The sequence below is a fragment of the Triticum aestivum genome, chromosome 7B, assembly GCF_018294505.1.
Source record: "Triticum aestivum cultivar Chinese Spring chromosome 7B, IWGSC CS RefSeq v2.1, whole genome shotgun sequence".
Lineage (NCBI taxonomy): Eukaryota > Viridiplantae > Streptophyta > Magnoliopsida > Poales > Poaceae > Triticum > Triticum aestivum.
Genome location: NC_057813.1, coordinates 518,369,639 through 518,381,575, shown reverse-complemented (window position 1 = coordinate 518,381,575; position 11,937 = coordinate 518,369,639).

The window sequence follows — 11,937 nt, the reverse complement described above, 5'->3', positions numbered from 1 at the left end:
GGTAGGATTTTCACGTCGTACCTGTGGCGAAGCTCAGAGGAGAGGGTCACAGTCGACCTGCACCTCGTCCTTCTTACGAGCGCACATTGTACTTAGGGCATAGCTCAGAGGAGAGGGTCGCAGTCGACCTGCACCTCGTCCTCCTTTCGAGCGTACGTTGTATTTGTGGCGTAGCTCAGAGGAGGGGGTCGCAGTCGACCTGCAGCTCGTCCTCCTTTCGAGCGTACGTTGTATTTGTGGCGTAGCTCAGAGGAGAGGGTCGCAGTCGACCTGCACCTCGTCCTTCTTTCGAGCGTACGTTGTATTTGTGGCGTAGCTCAGAGGAGAGGGTCGCAGTCGACCTGGACCACGTCCCCCTTGCGGGAGCACATTGTACTTAGGCGAGTGTTTAAACTGCAGCTAAGCCCCCCGAGTGGGAGTCTGGCTCGCCACTCGGTAGGATTTAAATAACTTAGGCGAGTACTTTGGACTGCAGCTAAGCCTCCGAGCGGAAGTCTGGCTTACTGCTCGGTAGGATTTTAATCACTTAGGCGAGCGTTGGGCTGCAGCTAAGCCTCCGAGCGGAAGTCTGGCTTACCACTCGGTAGGATTTTAATCACTTAGGCGAGCGCTGGGCTGCAGCTAAGCCCCCGAGTGAGATTTTTGCTCTTCACTCGGTAGGATTTCTTTAATAACTTAGGCGAGCACTGGGCTGCAGCTAAGCCCCCGAGTGAGAGTTTTGCTCTTCACTCGGCAGGATTTCTTTAATAACTTAGGCGAGCACTGGGCTGCAGCTAAGCCCCCGAGTGGAAGTCTGGCTTGCCACTCGGTAGGATTTTTATAACTTAGGCGAAACGGATTCGTGGCTAAGCCTCCGAGTGGAAGTCTGGCTTACCACTCGATAGGATTTGTACAAACTTAGGCGAAACGGATTCGCGGCTAAGCCACCCACTGGGGGAAAGAGCGACAAAAATTTGTGAAGGAATTATGGCACTATTATTTCGAAATCCATGAACTACAGAAGTATTTTATTACAACTCATCCGAGTGGAAAACTTTAAGTGTAAAACGGGTGGAGCAGATCCGCGTTCCAAGCTCGGGGCTCTTCAATATTGTGTTCGACGTTGTAGAGACGGTATGCCCTGTTGTGGAGAACTTTGGTGACGATGAAGGGTCCTTCCCAAGAAGGAGCGAGCTTATGCTGTTTCTGCTGATCCACTCGGAGAACTAGATCTCCTTCCTGGAAGGCTCGACCCCTCACATTTTTGGCGTGAAAGCGACGCAAGTTCTGTTGATAGATGGTCGATCGGATCAGAGCCATCTCCCTTTCTTCTTCTAGAAGGTCGACTGCGTCCTGACGTGCTTGCTCAGCTTCTGCTTCGTTGTAGAGTTCAACTCGAGGAGCATTGTGAAGAAGATCACTCGGCAAGACTGCTTCAGCTCCATAGACCAAAAAGAATGGAGTTCTTCCGGTCGACCGATTGGGTGTGGTCCGCAAACCCCAAAGCACCGAAGGGAGTTCGTCGACCCATGCTCCAGCCGCGTGCTTGAGATCACGCATCAGTCGGGGTTTTAAACCCTTGAGGATTAAGCCATTGGCTCGCTCCGCTTGTCCATTCGACTGCGGATGAGCGACCAAAGCGTAGTCGACTCGTGTGCCTTGAGCGTTGCAGAAACCCTTGAATTCTTCTGAGTCAAAGTTCGACCCATTATCCGTAATGATGTTGTGCGGGACTCCATATCTGAACGTCAGCTCCCTGATGAAGGTAACTGCAGTACCGGCGTCAAGATTCTTGATTGGTTTAGCCTCAATCCACTTCGTGAACTTGTCGACTGCGACCAGTACGTGCGTGAAACCACTTCGACCTATTCTCAAGGGACTGACCATGTCCAACCCCCATACTGCGAACGGCCAAATGAGTGGAATGGTCTTCAGAGCTGACGCGGGCTTGTGTGACATATTGGAGTAGAACTGACATCCTTCGCACTTGTCCACTATTTCCTTTGCCATCTCATTTGCCCTTGGCCAGTAAAATCCAGCTCGGTATGCTTTGGCTACAATGGTCCGAGAGGACGCATGGTGACCACAGGTCCCCGAGTGGATATCATTGAGAATGATTCGACCTTCTTCTGGCGTTATGCATTTTTGACCAACCCCAGTCGGGCTTTCTCTATACAGCTGTCCTTTGATAACGGTAAAGGCTTTGGATTGTCGGACGATCTGCCGAGCCTCTTCCTCATCCTCTGGGAGCTCTTTTCTCAGGATATACGCGGTATAGGGAATTGTCCAGTCGGGAGTGACCATCAAAACCTCCATGACCAAGTCGACCACTGCAGGGACCTCAACCTCAGTCGGATCTGTGGCACTCTTGGGCTGCGGAGCTTCCTCTGCAAAGGGATCCTCTTTAACTGACGGAGTGTGTATATGCTCCAAAAACACACCACTCGGAATGGCTTCTCTTTTGGAACCTATCTTTGCCAGATCATCTGCTGCTTGATTTTTCAGTCGGGGGATGTGATGGAGCTCCAACCCCTCGAACTTCTTTTCCAGCTTCCTCACTGCATTGCACTATCCAGTCATGGCTGGGCTTCTCACGTCCCACTCCTTCATCACCTGGTTGACCACTAAATCTGAATCGCCATAAACCATCAGGCGACGGACGCCGAGTGAGATGGCCATGCGTAATCCATATGAAAGGGCCTCGTACTCTGCCTCATTGTTGGAGGAATCAAAGTGAATCTGGAGCACATACTTAAGCTTATCTCCTCTGGGGGAAACTAGAACAACCCCAGCACCAGAACCATTCAGCATCTTAGAGCCATCGAAGAACATGGTCCAATGCTCCGAGTGAACTTCAGTCGGCTGCTGTTGTTCAATCCACTCGGCGAGGAAATCTGCTATTGCCTGGGACTTAATGGCTTTCTTTGCCTCAAACTTGATATCAAGGGGAAGAAGTTCAATCGCCCATTTCGCCACTCGACCAGTTGCATCTCTGTTGTGCAGAATCTCTGATAGTGGGGCGTCGCTGACGACTGTGATAGAATGATCAGAGAAATAATGAGAAACCTTCTTCGTGGTCATGTATATTCCATACACAAGCTTCTGATAATGAGGATATCTCTGCTTGGACGGAGTTAAGACTTCAGACAAATAATACACCAGGCGTTGAACTTTGAAGGCTTTTCCTTCTTCTTCCCGCTCGACCGTAAGTACTGTACTGACGACTTGTCCTGTGGCTGCGATATAGAGCAACAGAGGCTCTTTGCTGACTGGAGCAGCAAGCACCGGCTGGGTGGAGAGCAGAGCTTTTAGCTCGGCAAACGCTGCATCAGCTTCTGGAGTCCACTCGAACTTGTCTGCTTTCTTCATCAGTCGGTAAAGTGGCAGTGCCTTTTCACCGAGTCGTGAGATGAATCGACTTAATGCGGACAAGCATCCAATAAGCTTCTGGACATCGTGCACTCGCACAGGGCGTTTCATTCGGAGAATAGTGCCGATCTTCTCTGGATTAGCGTCGATCCCTCGCTCGGAAATGAGAAAACCGAGTAACTTTCCACCAGGAACTCCGAATGTGCACTTCGATGGATTGAGCTTGATATCATACCTTCTGAGGTTGGCAAATGTTTCAGCGAGGTCAGCAAGCAGGTCGGAACCTTTTCGCGACTTAACGACGATATCATCCATATACGCTTCCACATTCCGACTGATTTGAGTGAGAAGACACTTCTGAATCATTCGCATAAATGTGGCTCCGGCATTCTTGAGGCCGAATGGCATGGTGATATAGCAGAAGCACCCGAATGGAGTGATGAAAGTTGTTTTTACTTCGTTGGGTCCATACAGACGGATCTGATGATACCCGGAATACGCGTCTAGAAAAGACAATCTCTCACATCCCGCGGTCGAGTCAACAATTTGATCTATGCGAGGGAGAGGAAAATGATCTTTCGGGCAGGCCCGATTGATGTGCTTGAAGTCAATGCACATGCGGAGTGAGTTGTCCTTTTTGGGAACCATGACGACATTAGCGAGCCACTCGGAGTGGTATATCTCTCGGATAAATCCGGCCGCCAACAGTCGAGCCACTTCCTCACCAATAGCTTTTCTCTTCTGGACGGCGGACCGCCGAAGATGCTCTTTGACTGGTTTTGCTGATTTGTCGACTCTGAGGCGATGCTCAGCCAGTCCCCTGGGACCACCCGGCATGTCAGCTGGCTTCCATGCAAAAATGTCCCAGTTCTCACGGAGGAACTGGATGAGCGCTTCTTCCTATTTCGGGTCGAGTGTCGTGGAGATGTGGGTCGGGGCTGCATCGGGGTCGGTCGGGTGAATGTGAACAGGCTTCGTCTCACCAGACGACTGAAATGCAGATTCTGTAGCTGGTTTCTTGGATCGCAACAAATCACTCGGATCTGCGTTTTGCTTGTATTCTTCGAATTCGACCGCCGTCACCTGGGAATCGGCAATCTTCGAGCCCTTCTCAAAGCACTCTTCTGCCTTTTTCCGATCGCCAGTGACAGTGATCACTCCTTTGGGACCTGACATTTTCAGTTTGAGGTACACGTAACATGGTCGAGCCATGAACCGTGCATAGGCGGGCCTCCCCAAAATGGCGTGGTACGCGCTCTGAAAATCCACAACCTCAAAGGTCAACTTTTCCTTGCGAAAATGCTTTGAGTCGCCAAAATCCACGTCCAGAGCTATTTGGCCGAGTGAGTCGGCTTTCTTCCCTGGTATGACTCCGTGGAAACTCATGTTGCTGGTGCTCAGTCGGGACATCGGGATGCCCATTCCTTTCAGTGTGTCTGCATACAACAAGTTCAGCCCACTACCACCGTCCATCAGCACTTTCGTCAGTCGAGTGCCTTCGACAACTGGATCGACCACCAAAGCTTGCCTCCCAGGGGTGGCAATATGAGTCGGATGATCAGATTGGTCGAATGTGATGGGTGTTTGGGACCATCTCAGATAACTTGGTTTTGCTAGGGCAACCATATTCACCTCACGGTTAATGACTTTCAGTCGACTCTTGCTTTCCACATCCGCGAAGATCATCAGAGTAGAGTTGATATGTGGATATTCTTCCTCACTGTCCTCTTTATCTCCGGCCTTGTCTGACTCTTTCTCCTTGTCCTTAGACTGTTTTCCCTGAAACTGCTGGATCAGGAGTCGACACTGGCGAGTGGTGTGCTTTGGGTAAATGATGTTGCCCTCTTCATCTTTCTTCGTGTGGATGTGGCATGGCATATCCATCACGTCATTTCCTTATTTATCCTTTACTTTCTTAGGATTCTAGGATCCTTTTGGCTTCCCTTTGAACTTTCCCTGAGTCACGGTCAGGGCCTCTCCAGGAGCTGCTGGCTCGGCTTTCCGCTTCTGTTTCCGACTGGAATTTCCCTTCTCCGACTGACTTGGCTTATTCTTGCCACTTCGGAGTCGGTCCTCTTCCTCGCCATTGGCGTACTTGGTAGCAATCTCCATCATTCGACTCAGGGTCATGTCCCCGGTTCGACCAAACTTCAGACTCAATTCCCTGTTCTTGACGCCATCTTTGAAGGCACAAACTGCTTGATGATCAGACACATTTTCCACAGTATGGTGCAGAGTGATCCACCTCTGAATGTACTCTCTGAGAGTCTCATTGGTCTTCTGCACACAAACTTGCAGCTCTGTCAAACCAGCTGGTCGCTTGCAAGTTCCTTCAAAAGTTCTGATGAACACTCGGGACAAATCTTCCCAAGTGTAAATACTGCTAGGAGGTAACTGATTCAACCACGCTCTGGCTGAACCTTCCAGCATGAGGGGCAAATGCTTCATGGCCACCTCGTCATTCCCACCACCAATCTGAACAGCCACTCGGTAGTCCTCAAGCCAAGTGTCAGGCTTGGACTCCCCAGTGAATTTGCTGACTCCTGTCGCCAACCTGAAATTGGGGGGAATCACTGCGGCTCTGATAGCCCTGCTAAAACACTCTGGACCAGAAACATGCACTCGACTGCTCGTGGGTACATCTCTCTCGGATCCACCTCGATGGGTTCTGTTCCGGTCGACCAAGCCTTGCACGATAATGGATCGCGCGTCGAAGCCTGGTTCCCTGGGGTCGACTGGAACTCTTCGCCCCGCACTGAACTGACGCCTGTCATCCTATCGCCGAGGAGCGTAAGACCCTTCCCTCGGAGGGGATACGGGCACTCGACGCCTGTCATCCCGGTCGTGTCGGTCTCCATACTGATCTCGCTGGTTGTCGCGCCCTTCCCGCCGCGGAGGCGATCTGGGACTGTGAGCCGACTGAACCGTATTCGCAGCGACGGATCGACTGTGAATTCTGTTGCGCGACTGCGACACGGCTGAGTTCTGGTCCCCTGCTGCTCGGAGCAAATCTCTGATCTGCATCAAGCCTCTCCCAGCTTCCGACTGTGAAGGCTGGATGGACTCTGCTATACAGGTTGCAGCTTCTAAATTCTGAATTGGCGTGCGGTATACCTGAGTCGGCGGGAAGAGTCGACGTCGACTGGCTTCGGGAACTCGTTGCCGCGCGCGCTCGTCGAGCGCTCGCTGAAGGTTCTCCAGACGAGCGCGTTCAGCCACATTGGCCAAACGTACCTCCTCCAAGGCGCGAGCCTCGGGGGTTTCTCCCACGATGGGAGTATGCAGGGCATCTATGTTCCTGCGGCGAAGCTCTTCTCTCTGCAGAGAGTCGAGTGTCTCGGGCTGGTACTCTTCGTGGTCCTGTGCGGGGTCACCTCCACCGCCCGCTCCGCCACCATGGGCGAAGCCGGGAGGGCTGCGGGGCCCGTCGACCATGAGAATTTCCGCCGCTGGGTCACTGTTGTCGCATTCGGATGCAGTCTCTACGGAGCCAGTCGACAGATCGAACAGGCCGTAGAGAGATTCGTCGGGCTCGATTGCCGCAACTTGCGCGATGGCCGACTGGCGGGCCACCGCATGCTTCACCCACCGCTGAAGCCTCGACCGACCAGAGCGCTTGCGCTGGTGGGAGACCGGACGGGTGGCCGATAAAGGAGTCGACCGATAAGGGGCCGACGGTTGCCGCAGCAGAACGCCGCAGACACATGCACGGAAATGCGTCGCACCGCGGACGGGGAGCGCATCAATGTCGAGTGGAGCCTCCTGGATCCACGCGGAGTCGTCGGCGACAAAGGTGAGAGCGCCAAGACGGATCTCGCGCCCCTCGACCAAAACTCCAGCAGTCATCATGATGAAAGTACTCGGAAATACCGCAACTTCTCCACAAAATCGCTAAGACACCTGCCCCACGGTGGGCGCCAACTGTCGTGGTTCTAGGTCTGACAGTAGAGTGGGGGGTAGGTATGGAGAGGCAAGGTCCTAGCTATGGGGAAGTTGTAAACACAAGCGATGTACGAGTTCAGGCCCTTCTCGGAGGAAGTAAAAGCCCTACGTCTCGGAGCCCTGAGGCGGTCGAGTGGATTATGTGTATAGGTGTTACAAGAGTCCGAACCCTTCTGCCTGTGGAGGGGGGTGGCTTATATAGAGTGCGCCAGGACCCTTGCCAGCCCACGTAATGAAGGGGTTTAAGTACATTAAGTCTGGGGCGTTACTGGTAACGCCCCACATAAAGTGCCTTAACTATCATTAAGTCTTATTCAATTACAGGTCGTTGCAATGCAGAGTGCCTTCTGACCTTCTGGTGGTCGAGTGTATCTTCATGGTCGAGTCCTTCTAGTCAGTCGAGTGAGTTCTTCGTTGGTCGACTGGAAGGTGCTCTCTTCTAAGGGTGTCCTTGGGTAGGACATCTAGGTCAGGCCTATGACCCTACCCTAGGTACATGAATCCATCACTCATATTACTCTCGATAAGTTTGGACATCAGAATTCCCATCCCCTTCAAGGTTTCAGCATAAAGAATATTCAGGCCGCTACCACCATCCATCAGTACTTTAGTCAGTCTAGTGCCTCCGACCACGGGGTCGACCACCAATGCCTGCCTCCCGGGGGTGGCTATACGCGCAAGGTGATCATACTGGTTGAATGTGATGGTTGTCTGAGACCATTTCAGGTATGTGGTCGTCGTTGCCGGAGCGACCATATTCACTTCTATGTTGATAACTTTCAACCGACTCTTGCTCTCAACATCAGCAAAAATCATGAGGGTGGAATTGACTTTGGGATAACCGTCGTCTTCCTCTTCATCCTCGTCTTTGTCTGACTCTTTCTCCTTCTCATCGGGCTATTTTTCCCGAAACTACTGGATCAGGAGTCGACATTGTTGAGTGGTATGCTTAGGGTAAATCAGATTACCCTCTTCGTCCTTCTTCGTGTGGATGTGACACGGTAAATCCAACACATCATTTCCTGCTTGATCCTTTACCTTCTTAGAGGGCCAGGGCCCTTTAGGTTTTCCCTTATACTTTCCTTGAGCCACTGCTGCAATCTCACCGGGTGCTGCGGGCTCGGCCTTACGCTTTTGTTTCCGATTGGAATTACCTCCACCAGCCTCTTGGCCGATTGGTTTACTCTTTCCGCTACGGAGTCGATCCTCTTCTTCTCCGTTAGCGTATTGGGTGGCTATTTCCATCATCCAAGTCAGAGTCATATATCCAGTCCGACCGAACTTCAGGACCAACTCTTGGTATTTGACGCCTTCCTTGAAGGCACACACTGCTTGATGCTCTGATACATTCTCAACGGTGTGATGCAAAGTGGTCCACCTCTGAACGAAATCCCTTAAAGTCTCACTCGGTTTCTGCACACAATGTTGCAACTCTGTCAACCCTGCTGGCCGCTTTCAAGTGCCCTCTAAAGTTTTGATGAACACTCGAGCAAGCTCTTCCCAACTATATATACTGCCTGGAGCTAACTGAGTCAACCACGCTCGGGACGACCCTTCCAACATCAGGGGAAGATGTTTCATTGCTACTTCATCGTTTCCACCGCCAATCTGTACATCCACTCGGTAATCCTCAAGCCAAGTTTCAGGCATGGACTCTCCAGTGAACTTATTGACTCCGGTCGCCAACCTGAAGTTGGGAGGAATCACCGCTGCCCTGATGGCTCTGCTGAAACACTCTGGACAGGAAACATGCACTCTGCTGCCACTCGGACGATCTCTGACAGGGTCTTCTCTATGCGCTCTGTTTCGGTCGACTAGACCTTGAACGAGAATAGATCTCGCATCAAAGCCCGGCTCTCTTGGGTCGACTGGTGCTCTGCGCTCGCAATTGTGACGGCGCCTATCATCATTCTGCCGAGGCACATATGATGCACTCCTCAGAGAAGGCGTGGGCACTCGACGACGATTGTCGCGGTCGAGCCGATGACCATACTGTCCATGGCCTTCACGCCGCAGGGGCGATCCTGGGCTGTGGGTCGACTGAGCTGTATCCGCTACAACGGATATGTTGTGAATCCTATTCCGTGACTAAGACATTGTTGTGTTCTGCTCTCCTACTGCCCGGAGCAAGGCCCGGATATACATCAAACCTCTGCCGGCCTCTGACTGGGAAGGTTGAATTGACTCTGCTATTCGGGCTGCAGCTGTGAGATTTTGGATCGGAGTGCGGTATACCTTAGGTGGAGGCGGGAAAAGCTGTCGTCGACTGGACTCAGGGACCCGCTCCCGAGCGCACTCGCCGAGGGCGCGCTGAAGGTTCTCCAGTCGAGTGTGCTCAACCAAATTAGCCAGGCGTACCTCTTCCAAGGCCCGAGCCTCGGGGGTTTCTCCAATGATGGGCGTGTGGAGTGCATCCATATTGTGGCGACGAAGTTCTTCCCTCTGCTGCGAAGAAAGGGGTTCGGGATGGTATTCCTCATGGACGCGGACGGATCGCCGCCACCATCCTCGCCATCTTCACGGCGGAAACCAGGTGGACCACGCGGTCCGTCGACCATCAAGACTTCAATCGCAGGGTCGCTGCTATCGCACTCGGATGCGGTCTCCGCGGAGCCAGTCGACAGATCGAACAGGCAGTGGAGAGTTTCGTCGGGATCGATTGTCGTGACTTGATGGGTGGCCGATTGTCGAGCCACCGCGTGTTTCACCCACCGCTGAAGCTGCGATCGACCAGATCGCTTGCGGCGGCGAACAGCGGGGAGGGAAGTCACCATCGGAGCCGACCGATACTGAGTCGATGGCTGTCGGAGAAGGACGCCGCGAGCGCACGCGCGAAAGTGCGTCGCCCCTCGGACGGGGAGCGCCTCAACGTCAAGGGGAGCTTCCTAAAGCCAAGCGGAGTCGTCGGCGATGAAAACGAGCGCGCCGAGACGGATCTCACGGCCCTCGGCCAATCCGCCGCCAGAAACCATGATGATGATGATCGGAAAAACTTGCAACTTCACCAACAAGTCGCTAAGACCCCTGCCCCAAGGTGGGCGCCAACTGTCGTGGTTTTAAGACTGACAGTAGAAAGGGGGGTAGGTATGGAGAGGCAAGATCTCAGCTATAGTGAAGGTGTACACACGGGGTTTACGAGTTCAGGCCCTTCTCGGAGGAAGTAATAGCCCTACGTCTCGGTGCCCGGAGGTGGTTGATTGAATTATATGTGTGTGATGTTACAGGGGGTGCGAACCCTTGTGCCAGAGGAGGAGGTGGCTTATATAGAGTACGCCAGGACCCTCACCGTCCTCCATTACAAGGGACTTACTGTACATAAAGTAGGGGCGTTATTAATAATGCCAGCCTTAAGTGCTATTAATGACCTTAAAGACTACGGAGTGAACGCCTGCCCGTTGCAATGCTGACTGACTCCTGATCTTCGGTTGGTCGAGTGATTCCTTGGATGGTCGAGTGACAATAGGTAGGAGGACTCCCGAGTGACATGACTAGTCGAGTGGATTGCACTCGACATCTTAGACTGGGGATCCCTTGGTGCCTCTTGGACTTCTTATCTTCTAGGGTAGTGACCTTGGATAGGACGTATAGGTCAGGCCTATGACCCTACCCCAGGTCTGTATCCTCATCAGGAGCGGCTTTGTCTCGCTTTATGCGAGAAGCTCGTCTTGCTTCTGCTTTACTACTAATGGACTGACCCAAGTAACTTTCTGCAGAATAGTTCATTTTTCTTCTGTGTCACAAACATTTTTTATTTTTTATATTGTTCATATTTTCGAAAATATTCTAAATGAACATATTTCAAAACTTAAGTTTACTTAAAATATTTAAAGACCGTGAATTTGTGAATTTTTAATGCAGCGCAAAAAAATTGTTAGTACACATGTTTAAAAATAGTATCTGGCATTTTAAAATAATGTTTATGCAATGTAAACAATGTTCATGTAATACAAAAAAATGTTTCGTTCCATTAAAAAAATGCACGTTACATTTAAAAATATGTCCAGTTGTTTCAAGAATATGTATGTGGTATTTTTAAAAAATGTTTATACAATATTTCATATCATTCTAAAAACTGTTTCAACATGTATTTTTTAAAAATTATAACATATTTGGAAAAATATTAATCTTGTATTTAAAAAAGTTAAACTTGTAGAAAATAATGTTTCAAATGTATTCAAAAAATTTATCATGCATTTGAAAAATGTTAAACCTCTATAGAAAATGTTACTGATGTATACTAAAAATTTACAATGTGTATGAAACGTAGAAAGTGTTATAAAAATATTTAAAAAAATTAAATGGTCGGTAAAGAAACATAGAAAGCCCAAACCCACAAGAAAACCATTGGAACCCGCCACAGAACCAAAAAAAGAAGGAAAACCCAAGAAAACCAAAGAAACCCGCTAAAGAAACACAAAACCCCGATGAAAACCAACATAGAAAATGCACCCCCCCTAAAACCTTCTCTCGTAGGAACCCAAATTGGGCTGGCCCATCGCTTGCTTGTGTATTGCGACACGAAGAGCACCATCTCGCCATAGTCTTCTATTCCGAAATACACGGGCTTAGCCTAGTAATAGTTGGAGTGGCACCTATTAATATAAATGTAGGAAATATGAAGTGCTATGTTGCATTCATATCTGCGTG